The sequence below is a fragment of the Pezoporus occidentalis genome, unplaced genomic scaffold (assembly GCF_034315485.1).
Source record: "Pezoporus occidentalis ecotype Australia unplaced genomic scaffold, CSIRO_AGI_Poc_V1 ctg206, whole genome shotgun sequence".
Lineage (NCBI taxonomy): Eukaryota > Metazoa > Chordata > Aves > Psittaciformes > Psittacidae > Pezoporus > Pezoporus occidentalis.
The window spans coordinates 763576-776278 of record NW_026913921.1 but is presented as its reverse complement, the minus strand read 5'-3'; positions in this window follow the sequence as shown (position 1 = coordinate 776278).

Genomic DNA, 12703 nt, shown 5'->3' with positions numbered 1-12703 from the left:
AATAAAATAATACTCTTTATTATTACTAAGAACTTTCTTACGATGATATGTTAATATTTTCTGTCAGAAGTAAGAAGCTATGTACAGAAGACCTGCTCAGTGTAAACAGGTGGGATAGGTAAGACGAGCTGCGGCTGCGCTTTTTGCTTATAACAAACTGACCGATCCACTTATTTCATTCAGATTGGTCGAGTCATAGCTCAGTGTTACAAAACACTCTCAGATTGAGTATCAGAGAGCAGACTAACATACTGCAGATTACATTAATCTTGTTATCTTTTCCTGTCTGCCCGTTCTTTCCCATTTTTTTCTGGTTTTGATTCTATGTTTGTTTTCACTGTTCCATAACAAAGATTACAAAGGATACAAACTATAGTTATATATACACACATATTTCCTATGTAATTTACTTATGACTAGTGTTTGAACTCTCTTATTTTTTTGCTGTATTATATGCATTTAGTAAGGAATAATTTAAAAAAAAACAAACAACCCAAAACCAGAAAAAAACCACCCTTAACTGATTTATAAGCTTTTATGCTTATCACTCAGAACAAAGGTCAAGAGCATTTGGCTATGATATTGAACATCTAGTCATGGTTGAATTAAGACTTCGCAGTGATCACGAGATGGTCGAATTTGAGATCCTCAGGACAGTGAGAAGAGTATGCAGCAAGCTTACTGACCTGGACTTCAAAAGAGCCTCTTCAGGAACCTGCTTAGAAAGGTTCCATGGGATATAGCCCTAGAGGGCAGGGGGGCCCAAGAGTGTTGGTTGATATTCAAGGATCACCTACTATGAGCTCAGGAGTGTTGCATCCCAACTAGAAGGAAGTGCAGCAGGAGGGCCAGGAGGCTTCCTTGGATAGATAAGGAGCTGTTGAGGAAAATTCAAATGAAAAAAGAGGTTTATAAAAAGTGGAAGCAAGGACAGGCGGCCTTGGAAGAATACAGGGATGTTGTCTGGGAAGCTAGGGACCAGGTTAGGAAAGGTAAGGCCCAGTTAGAATTAAACTTGGCTAGGGATGTTAAGGATAACAGGAAGGGATTCTACAGGTACGTAGCAAATAAAAGAGGGACTAAGGACACCGTAGGCTCCCTCAGGAAGCTCTCGGGACAACTAACTATGCAGGATTTGCAGAATGCTGAGGTTCTGAATGACTTCTTTGCCTCAGTCTTCACTGGCAAAGGCTCTGACCAAACCACCCAAGTCTTGGAAGGCAGACGCAGGGACTGTGAGAATGAAGACCTTGGGCCCACTGTAGGAGAGGATCTGGTTCGAGACCATCTTAAAAATCTGAATGTACACAAGTCCATGGGACCTGATGAAATCCATCTGCAGGTCCTGAAGGAGCTGGCAAATGAAGTTGCGAAGCCACTGGTCATCATATTTGAAAAATCATGGCAGTCAGGTGAAGTTCCCAACGACTGGAAAAAGGGAAATATAGCCCCCATTTTCAAGAAGAGTGCACCCGCAGCAAGTTTTCTGAGGACACCAAGCTGTGTGGTTCGGTTGATACCCTGGAGGGAAGGAATGCCATCCAGAGGGACCTTGACATGCTTGTGAGGTGGGCTGATGCCAACCTCATGAAGTTTAACCATGCCAAGTGCAAGGTCCTGCACCTGGGTCGGGGCAATCCCAGGCACAGCTACAGGTTGGGCAAAGAAGCAATTCAGAGCAGCCCTGTGGAGAAGGACTTGGGGGTGCTGGTTGATGAGAAAATGAACATGGGCCAGCAGTGTGTGCTCGCAGCCCAGAAAGCCAACCGTATCCAGGTCTACACCAAAAGAAGCGTGACCAGCAGGTTGAAGGAGGTGATCCTGCCCCTCTCCTCTGCTCTTGTGAGACCTCACCTGGAGTATTGTGTGCAGTTCTGGTGTCCTCAACATAAAAAGGACATGGAACTGTTGGAAGAAGTCCAGAGAAGGGCCACAAGGATGATCAGGGGACTGGAGCACCTCCCATATGAAGACAGGCTGAGAAAGTTGGGGCTGTTCAGCCTGGAGAAGAGAAGGCTGTGTGGAGACCTCATAGCAGCCTTCCAGTATCTGAAGGGGGCCTTTAAGGATGCTGGGGGTGGACTCTTCATTAGGGACTGTAGTGACAGGACAAGGGGTGATGGGTTAAAACTTAAACAGGGGAAATTTAGATTATATACAAGGAGGAAATTCTTTCCTTTTATGGTGGTGAGGCACTGGAATGGGTTGCCCAGGGAGGTTGTGAATGCGCCATTCGTGGCGGTGTTCAAGGCTGGGTTGGACAAAGCCTAGGGGGGCATGGTTTAGTGTGAGGTGTCCCTGCCCATGGCAGGGGGGTTGAAACTAGATGATCTTAAGGTCCTTTCCAACCCTAACTGTTCTATGATTCTAAGACTTCCTTAGTCAGCACTCAGTCGGATTTTAATGTCTGAAGCCCCTATGCATCAAGCAATGGAGCAATGGTCATGTCTTTTGTATAGAAGTTTAACAGCTTGACAGTTAAGGTCTAATAAATAGAATTTAAGGGACTAGAAAGTTATCTCATAGTTTAAGAAAGCATGCTGACCAGGAAGGTGTCTGGCAGCTGAAGAGCGATGGAAGTAGCAAGTTGGTTCAGGCCTTACCTCTTTCTGAACCTTAAACATTGTGCACCTACAAATGAGGAAGTTATGGTGGCTGGAAGGAAAGGAAGCACAAGGAAGCCTGATTTGGCAGTTTTTTCAGTATTCATTGCTAAGGGATATGGAAACTGGTTTTTGATTTTATGTTGTCCAGTGACTGTCTAACATAAACATATAAACAATCCTAGGGTTGGCATCTGCTATCCCAGAATAATGCTCTTTTTCTCTTTGCTGTTGGGTTTCCTGTCCATTTTTCTTGTTAGAGCAGCTTCATTTTGTAATATAGCCAAACATTGTACTGCTGTAGTTTTTTTTTGCAAGACAGTTATCTGCATTCTAGTTGGGTATATCACCATTGAAAAGTCAGATTTATATGGCCAAAATCACAGTGGGTTTTGTATACAGAAGCCGCTATCTTCACTTTCTTCTAGAGAGAAAGTAAACCAGAGGATCCAGAAAAAACAAGAAAGAAGACACCCCCCCAAAAAAAAACACAACAAACCCAAAACCATCCAACCAATCAAAAAAAAAAAACAAAAAACCCCCAAAAACAAACAGAAAAAAGAAAGAAAAAATTAATTTTCACCTCGCTAAATAGACTCTCAAGTGCAAAAATTATTCATGAGTACAGAAGGAATATATGGACATTTCCAATAAAATCCACTGACACAAAATTGAGGCATGTCCCCAGGAAAGGGAAAATCAGAATGTCATACAAATTAGAACAGGCTTCACCTGCTTGGAACACTATGCAGTTCGAGTCGTATTTGATTAAGAAATATTAGCACAATCCTTAAAGCAGTTGTAGTAATAACATGAGAAGATGATCAATTAGAGGAGCATCTAAATAGGTTTTTTGGAAAAGGGTATAGTTGCTGTAGCAGTATCAAGAGAGTGACTACCAAAAGAGGGGAAAGAGTTAATTAAACTAAAGAATAGCCTAAGGACAACTGGGTATAAACAAGCAGGACTAACATATGTTGGGCATTAGAAAGACAGCTATGGCCTTTGCAAAAGTCAAGAGCACAGAACAGCTTGCAAGGTTTCAGGTAGTTGGGGTAAATTTACCCATTCTGTTATTGTTTTTTTAAAAGTTTATAGGGCGAATTTGTGACATGCAACTGGTGTCAACAAGTGAGTGGAATGGGCTTGTAAAGGGTGTTCTAGCCCTGAAGCCTCAGAAGGTGTGAGATAAGTTCATGACATGGAATTTGAATTTGAACTTCAAAGTAGTCTGCTGGTAAAGAAATGGCAGTTTCATTTCTAGCTGAGAAATTATGAATAAACATGAATAATCCTGAATTCAGAGAAATAGTCAGAAAAGACTTGCAAAATGCAGAAAGACTTTATTGCTGTTATTTCTTGTATCACTCCAGACCCTACAGGCTTTAATCTTGAGAGAGAATATGGATGTGGAGGTAACTGGTTTGCTGGAAGAAATAGTAGTCATTGAAAATTAGAGCTGACTGAGATTTTTCAGATTAATATATTTATGCTAAATGCAGCGCTGAGCTCTTAAAAAATAGTCTGAGTTTTTCATGTTGAAAGATCATTATGATCCCCAATTTAATTATATTTAATTTAAAAGTAAAGCTGAAAAGTCCCTTTAAAAAATGAAATAAATCTATTATTATGCAGCTAATATAAAGCCTAACTTTTTTTTTTATGATATGACATTTTTAATTCTCCTCTCATGGTGTCATCTGAAAGTGTAATAGTCATGTCCTGTCTCCTATTATCTAGGTCATTAATGAAAGTATACAATGTGATGTTCTACTCACGTGCTTAAAATTAATTGGGCGCATAAATGTTTGCAAGACAGATTCCTTTCTGGTGCATCAGTCTCAGAGGTTTTGGCAATTTTATAGTTTTTAAAGCAATTGAAGCTTTGGGGTTTGTTGTTTTTATTTTATTTGGTTGGTTTGGGTTTTCTGGGTTTCTTTTGTGTTTTTTGTTTGTTCTGTTTTTTGTTTGCTTTGGGTTTTGTTGTTTTTTTTATGTGTGTTTGGGGGGGTTAATATATATCTATAAAGCAGTAAATTGCAAAACAGGCTTTTTAAACATTTCTGATATGCGCTTGTTCTGACCCATTTGAAAGACTATATAAATCTTATCTGCAAAGTTTGGAATTTTCCATTAATAATAATGAAGAAAGAGAAAAGAACAATAAATTGTTCAAGAAGAGCCTGGAATTTTTCACTGCAAGTTATCCAATAGGACAGAGAAGTGAACAAAGATATAAACATCTAACAAATGAAATTCTGATTGTCATTTATGAGGAGAAAACATCTGTAATGGATATAACAAGCAATCTTGAATCTTAATATTCAGACTTTAATGAGTAAACAGATATTTCACCATCTTGTAAAACAATAGTATTATGAGCTCAATCTGGTTAGAACTACTTGGGTGCTTAAAGACAGGCTTAAGTGTTTTTCTGGATCCGGCCAGAATGGTCAGCACCCTGCCAGATTAATTCTTGGAAGAGTTTGCAAAAAATAGTGAGAAAACGTCTTGTGCATAGCAAGAAATCCAAACCAGTGACTGAATATAATGTGTATTGACAACAGGGTATGCCAAGTGCTTGAAAAGAATGATCTGAGGTACAGAGCATCAAAGAAAAGACGATTTCTGTCTCTTCTTTTTTCTTTTTTCTTTTTTTTTTTTAATGGCAAAATTTTGTAATAGATTCCAGGCCAAAAGAGGGTTCCAAAAGTTTTTTTGACATAGAACACCAGGCTTCAAAACCCACTCTCATTTGCACAACCAGGCGGGTGAGCTCACTTGTGGTTGGGAAATGCTAACGTAAATAAAATAACCACTTTCTGTTGTAAATCAGGGCAAAAAGTGGGGAGTGTGCCTAAGTCTATGGAAACTGCTCAAAACTGGAAGAATTTACTAATAACTTTAAGTGAGTCCAGAGAAGGGCCACAAAGATGATCAGAAGACTGGAGCGCCTCTCCAGTGAAACCAGGCTGAGGAGCTGGGTTTGTTCAGCTGCGCTGAACAAGGCTTCAGGGAAACCTTAGAACAGCTTCCAGTACCTAAAGGGGCCAATATGAGACCTGGAAGAGGACTTTTTACAAGGGCCTGTAGGGATAGGACAAGTGGGAATGGCTTTAAACTGAAAAAGGGGAGATACAGACTATATACAAGGAAAAAATTATTTCCTGTGAGGGTGGTGAGAAACAAGATGTCCACAGAAGTTGTGGCTTCCCCACCTCTTGACAGTGTTGAAAGTTGGACGGGGCTTGGAGCGACCTGGTCTAGTGGAAGGTGACCTTGCCCCTGGCAGGGGGTTGGAACTAGATGATATTTAAGGTCCCTTCCAACCCAAACCATTCTATGATTCTGTGATAATTTGTCTGACTGACTGGCTTGATAATTTGTCTTCGTAGGAAGGAAGAATTTGCATGTACTGTTCATATTGCAGTGTTTTCAAGAAAGTATTTATTAGACCTTTTCTAATTACCCTTCTTGCATTACAGCCCTATTTGTTTCCCCCTACTGAATGGGTGTAATTGCCAGTTCTGTGCTACTGCATGATGATGAGATCCTTCAACTTCATGAAACACTTCACTTTCTTCTCTCCTCTCTTCTTATGGGGTTACTGAAGCTCTTGCAGCATGTGGTTTGTTGGACAATGGGTTCCTATTAAGTCCCTATTTACTGGTAGTTGGTAGCTCTTCTAGACATTTCTCCCACAATTCATCGATGCAGTTATACTTGAATTAGTCTTATTATATATTAATTATCCAGCTGCTCGGACAATTTCTAACTTCTCTTTCATTTGGCTGTACTGGGTTTGTTTGGGATGGAATTAGTTTTTATCAGAACAGTGTGTGTGGTGCTGTGCTTTGTGGCTGCAACAGTGTTGATAACACACCAGTGTTTTGGCTCTTGCTCAAGGGTGCTTGCCCAACATCAAAGCTTTCTCCCACCTTCCCTACTCCCAGTGGGTAGGCTGGAAGAGGCCAAGAGGTTGCAGGGGGACATGGCTGAGAGAGCTGACCCCTACTGACCACAGGATATCCTGTACCATATGACACCTTGCTCAGGAATAAAACCTGGGGGAAAAGAATGAGGAAGAGGAGATGTTTAGAGTTAGGGTGTTTGTCTTCCAAAGTAACCATTGCACGTGTGTAGAGGACATGCTTCCCAGCAGGAGGCTGTACATCTGCTGGTCAGTGGGAAGTAGTGAATTCACAGAGTATTTCAAGTTGAAATTAATTCCTTATTTTGCTTTGCTTGCATATGCAACTTTTGTTTTGCCTGTTAAACTGTCATAATCTCAGTCCACAAGTGTTCTCACCTTCCTTCTACTTTCTTCACATCCCACAGGAGAGAGAAGCGGGTGAATGGATGGGTGCATGTTTGGCTGCTGGCCAGGGTAAACCCCCTACATTTGCTAATTAAATACTCAAGTAGGAACCCTTTCATTGTATGATCTTGAAAATTTATCAGGTGGATTGATCCTAAAAATATAATTCATCATGAAACACATAGATTTTTTTGGTACATTTTATCCTAGCTTTGTTTTATAATGTTTAAATTTCTCATGTGTTTCCAAGTCTGTAGGAGAATGTTCTGTTGTCAGAAATGCAGCAGTTTTACAGGCTCCAGCCTTAGTCACGTATTTCATGTTTTCAGACTTCTTTCACTACCTACAGTACATCTGAAGAGCTTGTCACTTTGTATCCAATTTTACACGTTTTTTGCATTCTCTGGGTAGACTTAGGCATATTTTACAAGAGTTAGATGATCTTGCCTTTGAAGTCTGGAAGCACTGCTGTAGAATTCAGCTATTAAAGGAGAGGAGGCACAGTGCCTGCCATAATGGGGTTTCAGTCCTCACTGATCTCTTTGACATTACCAGAAAGCAGATAATCCGGATAACATGGCTGATCAGTCCTGCGTAGTCTTTAAACCTGGTCCAGGCTGACCAAAGCAGAGAGGTAAACTCAGTGAAGTATGTGTATGTTGTATTGCCCTGCATTTACCCAGTTCTGAATGTTACAGTGATTTCTCCTGATGTTAATGAATATTGAGGCGCTTAGATAAGCCTCTATCACTTAATTACTGTACCTTGTATGAACTTGAAGTAAATGTCCATCGAGAAGCCAAAAATAATAAAAATATCTATAATGCTTTGACTTCCCTGAATTCAGTGGTTAGCAGAAAAGCCAGATATTAGTTAATTGTTGCACAATATTATGAGAAACTGGAATTGTGAACTTGTTTAAATGCAGAAATAATTACCATACCTGTGATGGTTCAGTTGTTGCAAGCAACCATCCGTAATCCGGAAATATTGATAATAAATCCTCACGAGCAAAGACATAATTCTGACCTCAGCAGAGTCAGTGATTTATTAATTTAAATAATTTAAATAATCTAAGCAACTTAAGTATTGTGGGACTGTAGCTTATGAACGTAACATAGACAAATCTTCCTTTTGGCTACCCACTCTGTATCAAACACAACTGTTACTGTTAATTCTTTGAACAAGCACTGTGTGATGTAACTAAAGATAACAGAGTGCCTTGCCATATTGTGGTCTGCCAACCTTCTCATCATATTTTGACATACTTATGGAGCTTGTTGGATGAATGGTCTGAAAATTCTGGATGGTTTATCTTACTTTTCCTAAACAGTTTTATTTGCAGTATATCCCACTGAAAGTTCCATGGGAGTTCACTGCCATCGTTCTGTAATAAAAATAATGTACCTTTTAATGCTAGATGACATTTTAGGTCTATATAACCAGAGTTAGTGGAGGCTACCAGCTATAAAAGGGCTGCAGACCCTGGAGATCAGACGCACTTACTTGAAAAATAATGTCACTATTTGACCAAACTTACTGGCAATAACTTAGGGAACAAATGTAATAACAGAACCTTTGATACAATTCTGTCCACTGGTTTGACTATTCTAATACTTGTCAAATCCAGAGAGTGTAAATATTTCTTACTATTATAGCCTACTTTTCATTCAATTTTGAGATGCCTTGTAACTATGCTGGTCTTTTTCCCCTGAGTTTTCTATGGGAGTGTAAATCTAGCAGAGGCAAATGCACTGAAGGAAGAACAGAAATGTTCCAAGTGTTCTTTTATTCAGTAAATGCATCATAATCCTCAGTAGGCATCGCGTTGTTACTTGTGCCTCATTTCTGATCTTGAAGAGGCACTCATAGCAGGCAGCTAATCATGCTTTTCTTGCAGTTCAGTTTCCCCAGCACACTGCCTGGGATGCCCACGTAGCCTCAACTGACACCTCGGAAAGGAAAAGTTCCTCTCGCTTCTAAGCTGTGTCTGCCAGTGCTATGTGGGTGTTCCAGATACTCCAGGCCATCTCAGGTATGTCAGTTTAGTCAGCAGACTTGAAGCCCAAGATCTTGCAAACTAGCAAGACACTTGACACTGCAAATGAAGAAATCAACATTTCTGTGTAGGAGCAAGTAACAATGACTCTTTACTTCAGATTCTGCTTTTACTTTATAGATACCTATTAACATCTCTTACCTTGTTAAACTATACTTTGTAAAGATTCTACACTAAATCACTGACAGTAACTTATCCTAATATATTTTATATCCTTGTGATAATTCTGCAACTTCCTGGAAGGAAACAGAGTGCTTTAGGAAAAAAAAAGGTATAAAGAAGATCCTCATGGCTACTACAGGTTTATTAAAATATTGAGGCTTGACACAAATGTTACAGAGTTGTCTGAAATACCAAAATACAAAAAATTTTTAACGAAGCCATAGATCCTTCTAACTGAATGTTAGGGCATCCTGACCACAGATCTGGAACTACAAGAAACAAGTCATAAACCTCTGAACCTTGGAATTAGGAAATCTGGCACAAAAAGGCAAAACCTATCTTTTCGTCCATAGTTAACAGTTGCGCCTTTTTCACAATAGTATATGCAGAAGCAAACCAGGTTTTGTTGAATAAGCAGTGCTTGCCACAAGCAAAACCAACCAATGCTATTGGAAAAGTGTTAAGGAATAAAACGATTGTCAAGCTGGAGAGAAATGCAGAAAAGAAATGTATGCAAGACAACTAGATCCCCTTTGCTTTGACCAGTAGGCTTCATTTCATTTGTTGCCTTATTCCAAACTCTCTGATGCTAATTTGTGTGTACAAGAGAGTGAGGTACAATGGAGAGCCTCAAAAACACCCGCCCCCAAAAAAAAAAGACAGAAAAAGAGATGAAAAATAAACTATGCAAAAACTATATTGTGCTAATAGAAATGGAAGAATAGTATGAATCTGGGGAGAAAAGGCAGATTACATAGAATATATAAGGGTATAAGGGTAAGGAAGATGTTGAAAAGTAGAGAGAATCTGCAAAAAGAGAATACAAAACTAGATAATGAGAAGATGGGCTGATTTTCATTTCTAGAGTGTAAAGGAGAAAAAAAAACACACATAAAGCAGAAAGTAGGTAGGGTACCATTAAAAAGGAAATGGACTATCAAAAATAAAGAATAATTTGAGCAAAAGCAGTAGAACCAGAACCTGCTTGAAGACCTGCAAGTAGATGGAAATTGAATAGCTAGATGTATAAAATTACCAAATATCTGAAGGGGACCACACTTGCTAAGTGTCAGTTCTTTCTGACAATGCAGTCATCCTTGCTCCTGCACAAAAATGAGTTTCAGAGGCACCACCTTGAAATTATTCCTCTTCATTACCAGAGGAAATTCAAATTATTTGCCCATGTATTGTCATGCCAGTGAGATAGTCCAGTTTCAGTAAGCTTGCCAGGTGGAAATTTTTCTCAATTTCTCAGTGCCTAGCGCAGAGATGTGCTGAATTGGAAGACTAGTAAAAAGGGGAAAAAACATGCCAGTACTAAATTCATTGCATATACTTCCCACCTCACCTCCTAGGAGGCTGGCTTAGATCTGAATTGCACTGCTGGGGCCTTGTTGGTGTTTTGTGCCAAAAAAAAAAAAAAAAAAAAAAAAAGAGTAGTAATTAATATCAGGCTGCACTAGGCAAGTGGTAAAACAGATCTGTAGGTAGAAAGAGCAAAATTGAATTCTGGTGTGGAAAGCAATTCCTCTAAACAGGAAATCCTGTGGAGAGAAGTACCATTGTTCAGAAATTGTTTTTTCTTAGCTAATTAAAAGCTTTTTTTTTTTTTTTTTTTTTTTTTTTAATAGTGCAGTTAGGCCTTATCTGGCTGGGGTACAAAATCCAGTCATGTGAGGCTTGATGAATAAAAGTCACAGTTTTTGTCTATTTGGCTTGCAAAATTTTCCCCATGTTTCTCTTATTAAAAAAAAAAAAAAAAGCAGCTTGCTTTTTCTGTTTTTTGTAGTATTTTGTTTTACATTGATAGCAATAAAATGTTTTGGTGAGTCTCTACACTGTCTTTTGTCACTGTTTCCAGCCAATAAACTATGTATGACTTCAACAGATGTTTCTTCTACTGCAGACAATAAGATGTTTTGAAGTCCTCAGAAGCAAATTAAAGTAAGAAGAGAAGTTAGAGAGTGGTATGGAAATAAGAGACATTTTTCCATGCAGATTTAAAAAAAAATAACCTTTGATGTCCTAGTTAGGCTTAATAATAAAAAGCAGAAAGATGCTCAGGTAAAGACATAACCATGCGTAGGAAGGAAAAATCTACAATATTCACAATTAGTCATTGTTAATGTTATATCTGCAGTCTAGATGCACCATGCCAGATTTTCCTTTGGTGTGACTGTAGGTTCTTTGACTTTGATAAAGCTGCACTGTTTTATATCAGGTGAGGATCTGCCCCTGGGTTGTGTTGTGAACAAGAAGAAAAGAAGGGACAAAACTTGAAGAAGGATTAGGAGATGTCTGGTTTTTGTCTCATTTAAATTCTGGTTGCCTTTGCAAAGCATCACAAAGGCTTTTGTATTTTGTGATGTCTCATGCTATATGCAGTATTATTGAAAGTACCTGTAATATAATTTTCCGTTAAGTAGAAATTATTTCAATTTGGATGTTAGATACATACTCAGATATACGAGAAATGTATCATAATGTTTCCTTCCATTTTCCCAGCTGGGCTTAGCACAAAAGTTTGGCATCTTTACCAATTTCTCTAACATTTTAGGCTTGGAACAGTGCTAAATCATCTTATATAAAGTGTGGAAGCCTCAGAAATGTAGGGGGAAAAAAACCCAAATCCTGGACTCAGTGCTTATAGGATTTAGAGGTGAAACTACACAAAATTCATGTATTTCTAGCAGCACTAGTTGCAAGATCTTGTCCGTGAGAACACAATACTGCAAAATACCATCTAATGCAACTGGTGTTCTGGAAAACAGTAACACGTGAAGTGACCAGTCATTGTACAGAGAGCTGTGGAAAAACTGTGCTAGAAACAGGAGCTGTCCCAGAGAAAGCACGGAAGAGACTAAGGAGGAGTTGAAATGCATTCGCTGGTCAATTATGTTAAGTAATTCCCATACAGCAGAGCTCCTACCAGCAGTCCGAGAGTTTCTACTAGCTACTGAGTGTCAGATCAAATTCTGAGTAGGGATAGAACAATGGTGTTAGACTGTATGAACAGAACTCATGAGACACCATATGTGATACCTCACCTAGCTTTCAGTTGGTGAAAGATGTAGCTTTTCTATAGGTTCTGTTTGATACCTGTCAGCCCCATGCAGAAGTTTCAGATGTCTAAAATGGCATCTAAGATAGCTTCTAATGCCTGAATCCCATTGGAAGACCTTGATTCAGTTGTATCCTACCTGTTGCTGCCGGAGGCCCATCACCATGTGGTCGTCTCAGACAGAATAGGGAATATGAAATGATACCAGACGCCTCTGTGTAGGCAAATGCATGGAATCCCATGAATGACCATCTAATCTAAATCTAATTCATTAAAATCTTATTTTCAGTGAAAAGGAATGCTTACTCCCTCTGTCCTATTTTACACATCTCTATTAGGATGGGGTGAATGGATGTTACTCTTCAGACAACCCTCACACTTCCCAATGGCAACATATGCCTATGTTTAAGTAACTGAATCCTACCCTAAGTGTTTCAGATGGCTTGAATTGCTGTTTCAGTACCACCGACTGTACTGCTTAAACTGGAAATTCAAATTAT